Source organism: Pan troglodytes, chromosome 17, assembly GCF_028858775.2.
Source record: "Pan troglodytes isolate AG18354 chromosome 17, NHGRI_mPanTro3-v2.0_pri, whole genome shotgun sequence".
Lineage (NCBI taxonomy): Eukaryota > Metazoa > Chordata > Mammalia > Primates > Hominidae > Pan > Pan troglodytes.
The window spans coordinates 18118791-18123579 of NC_072415.2; positions in this window are offsets into that span (position 1 = coordinate 18118791).

Consider the following 4789-nt stretch of genomic DNA (forward strand, 5'->3'; position numbering starts at 1 on the left):
CCCAAACAATTCCCATTACAAGAAAGCCAGGGCCAGGCGCGGTGGCTCACGCCTGTAATCCCAGCACTTTGGGAGGCCGAGGCGGGTGGATCACAAGGTCAGGAGATCGAGACCATCCTGGCCAACATGGGGAAACCGCGTCTCTACCAAAATACAAAAAATTAGCCAGGCATAGTGGTGGGAGCCTGTAGTCCCAGCTACTCGGGAGGTTGAGGCAGGGGAATCGCTTGAACCCGGGAGGTGGAGATTGCAGTGAGCCGAGATTGTGCCACTGCATTCCAGTCTGGCAACGGAGCCAGATTCCGTCTCAAAAAATATATATAACAATTTGTTTTGCCAACTTTGAAATTTATATAATATTCATAAAAACATCTATTTCATATCTTTAAATGACTTAGGTTCCTTTTTGCCTTATATGCCAGGTTTTCTGGGTCTGTTTTAGGAGTATGTAAACTGTTCCTGCTAAATCTTTCCTGAAGGATGCATGAAAAGTTTATTATACTACAAAGTAGTACGGGAAGATGATCTTTCCATGGTGTCCGCAAAGCTGCTGGAAAGAATCATCTACACTCGGCTACCTCTGTCTGCTCTCTTCCTGCATACCCTACCCCCACTCCCAAAATGACCCAGAAACGTCATCTTAGCTTGTACTGTAGCTTAATAAAGCTACTGCTCTTTAGTTTTCCCTTCTATGGCTTCTTGGCAGCATCATTAAGAACTCTGTCTTTGAAACTTTCTCCTTAGACTCCGAAAGACTTGTCTCTGGGTTTTCTTCATCTCAGTTCTTCTGTCTGACTGGAATATTGGGGTTTCCAAGGACTCCATCTTTGGGCCTTTGATTTTAACACACTTAACCTTGGATGATCTGATTTTTCCACAAGTCTTTAATACCTGTAAGCTGATTACATACAACTTCTTCAACTCCAGGCCAGATGTCACTTCAGAGCTATAAACCATATATCCAGTTCCCTAAGTGGTCATTGCATGAATTCCTTACCCTCTAAAATATAACATGATTTCCCTCTTTTCATCTCCTCTTCCTCCTGTATTCCATTTATTTTGTGGCACCCCCTGGAAACTTGAAATTCATCTTTAGTTCCTCCACTTAGACTTCACGTCCAGTTTGGTTACAAAGTCCTGTCAATTCTGCACAGTGACTCTCGCTCCCACTGCCCCTGCCTTGGTTTAAAGTTCCATGCTTGTCCACCAACCCATGGCCCAGGGGCTGCACGCCGCCCAGGATTGCTTTAATGCGACCCAACACTAATTTGTAAACTTCCTTAAAAGATGAGTTTTTTCTGCAATTTTTTGTTTTTTGTTTTGTTTTGTTTTAGCTCACCAGCTATTGTTAGTGCATTTTATATGTGGCCCAAGACAATTCTTCCAGCGTGGCCCAGGGAAGTCAAAAGATTGGACACCCCTGATTTAAACCTTCCTTGTCTGTGCAGCTCACAGCAGCAGGTTCCTGCCTAGACATGCCTGTTTGTGCCTACCCACTCAGCACAGCTCCCAACTAAATTAAGATCTGACCGTTACCCTCCTTAAAATTCGCTTATGGCGCCTTAGACAATTTCGTCTTCATTTTAAGTCAAAAAGTCTCAGCACCCGCCTGCCATGATAAGGCACCCTAAGCTGCAGCCATCCCAAACGATTTGGAATGAGTGGAATATTGCTCATTTGCTCGATGAATATTTATTGAACACACCTATGTGCTTGGCACTATAGTAGATAGCGGATGTTCAGTGATGGGGGAAAACGACTGCAGTCCACTTCCTGTAGTCTTATGGGAGAGTTAAAACAACAAGCCTGTAAATAAGCAAATATGTAATTAAACCAGTCATAAGTGCTATGGCAGAAATGAATTGATAGCTACTTAGATGTGATACCTACTTAGATGTGGAGAAATGAGCTTACAAAATCTGAAGCAGAGGTACTAGGAGTAGTTGGCACTGAATTTTTTGGGGGATGGCCACGTAAGTCCCCAGTTTGGAAAGGGCAGTGGCAAGGAAGACTCGAGCTTTCCAGATAAGATGTGACTCTACCCTGTGGTCTGCAGGACACGCAGGCATGTATGCCAAGACAGCTCTGGAAACCACGAGAAGCATCTCTGAAGTAAGCCGTGTCTGCCACTGCCCTATGCGGTCATTTATTTTTGATGAAAAACCAGTATCTTAACCAATAGAATCAGAAACTTAACCCTTTGTATGTTTGGGTGGATTCTTCCCAACAGTCCCTGGCCCACGTGAAATGCTGCAGCTGTCAGAATGGGATTGGTGTGAAAACCCACCACCATGTTTGGACTGGAAGGAGTGTCGGGAAACTGAAGGAGTGATCCCTGAGCTGACCCTTGCCAGACAGATACCAGACAGCATGTGGCATGTGACATCTGGGTGGCTGGGCCCTTTAAAAGCAATCCTGAACAGCAGAATTCACCCACTGTTCCCACATTTCTAATTGGCCCAGTGGACAATGTAAGGAGGCTGAGGCGAAGGCAAGGTAGCCCAGCACACAATTCCCTGGTGTTTCACTTAGGGTTCTCCAGAGAGACAGCCAACACGATAGAGAGGAAGGTGAGGAGGGGATGGGGAATTGGCCACCTCTATCATGGAGGCTGAGAAGTTCTGTAACCCACCTCCGGCAAGCTGAGAACAGGGAAGCTGGCAGCGTGTTTCAGTCCAAGTCCAAAACTAATAGTACAACTCTGGAGGTCCACTGGTGAGAGTCCCAGAGTCCAAAAGCCAGAGAACCAAGTGTCGTCCAAGGGCAGAAAAGCACGTCAGCCCCAGAAGGGAGTGAGAATGCACCCTTCTCTGCCTTTCTCCGCCTTTCACTCCATCCAGGCTCCTGCTGATTGGATGGGTGCCTGCCCATGTTGAGGGTGGGTCTTCCCTACTCAGTCCACCGACTCACATGCCAGTCTCCAGAAAGACCTTCATGGGCACACCTGAGGCAGCCCAATCTAACCAAATGCCAGACCACATGGGTTTCCCTTTAGGCAAAAGAGGACAGGTGCAGAGCCTCCTGAAGCCTTGAGAGTAATGAGTGCTTCACCAGATATGGGGGTACCCCTTCCTCCCGTCAAGTTGACACTCCAAATCAACCATCACACCCAGCTTCTCCTAATCAAGGCAGTAGAGACACTTAACATTCCCCAAACAAGTTCATCAGTGGCACAGGGGAGTCCCCAAGGACAGACACCCTCTCCTGTTGGCATACAGTGGCATTCCAAGCAGAAGTTGAATAACTGCTGTTAGGTGTGGAAGGGAGAGAGTGGAGACAAGAAATGCTATAACCTCCCATGTTGGGGGCAGAAAATTAGACTGCAAGGGGGAAAAGCAGAATCAGTTTTAATAGTTGTTATATTAGCATGTGTGAAACAACCTTGCTGCCCTTACAGATAAGGTTGGAAAGAGCTGTGTCTGGGGCTCTGTAAACTGTGAGTGCTAAATGAGCAAGAAAAATACAAATGAAGACATTGGTATTAAGACAGATAATAAAAACTAATATTCTGCTTGAAAAATGATGGCTTCTAAGTAGAAAACTAAAAATTCTTAATTCAGGCCGGACACAGTGGCTCATGCCTGTAATCCCAGTACTTTGGGAGGCCGAGGTGGGCAGATTACCTGAGGTCAGGAGTTCAAGACCAGCCTGGCCAACATGGTGAAACCCCATCCCTACTAAAAAATACAAAAATTAGTTGGGCATAGTGGTGCATGCCTGTAATCCCAGATACTCAGGAGGCTGAGGCAGGAGAATCACTTGAACCTGGGAGCCAGAGGTTGCAGTGAGCTGAGATTGCGCCATTGCACTCCAGCCTGGGCGAAAAGAGTGAGACTCCATCTAAAAAAAATAAAATAAAATTCTTAATTCAAATGCCCCCAGGATGACGATTTTAATGCTAACAAATCTGCTTCAGTCTAGCTTTGTGTGGAGCAAGTGGCAGAGACATTTACTCCTTTCCAAATACAGGCGGTCCTCCATGTTGGTGGGTTCCCCATTTGACATTTGTGGGTTCAACCCACCACAGATCAAAACAAAACAAATAATACCACAATAAAAAGTAATACAAATAAAAAACACAATATAGGCCAGGCATGGTGGCTCACGCCTATAATCCCAGCACTTTGGGAGGCCGAGGTGGGCAGATCACTTGCCGTCAGGAGTTCGAGACCAGCCTGGCCTGACCAACATGGTGAAACCCTGTCTCTACTAAAAATACAAAAGTTAACCAGGTGTGGTGTGTGGGGAGGGTGGGGAGCGCCTGTAATCTCAGCTACTCTGGAGGCTGAGGCAGGAGAATCACTTGAACCTGGGAGGCAGAGGTTGCAGTGAGCCGAGATCTCGCCACTGCACTCCAGCTTGGGCAAAAGAGCGAGACTCGAGACTCTGTCTCCAGAAAAAAAAAAAAAAAAAAAAAAAAAAAAACACAGAGGTTGGCTGGGCGGGGTGGCTTACGCCTGTAATCCCAGGACTTTGGGAGGCTGAGGCGGGCGGATCACTTGAGGTCAGGAGTTCAACACCAGTCTGGCCAACATGGTGAAACCCCATCTCTACTAAAAATATAAAAATTAGTTGGGAAAATTAGCTGGGTGTGGCTGCTGATGCCTGTAATTCCAGCTACTCAGAAGGCTGAGGCAGGAGAATCGCTTAAAGCTTGGAGACAGAGGTTGCAGTGAGCCGAGATCCCGAGATCCGGCCACTGCACTCCAGCCTGGGCGATAGGGTGAGACTCCTCAAAAAAGCAAAAACAAAACAAACCCACAGAGGTGGACTTTCTTCTATAGGGAGA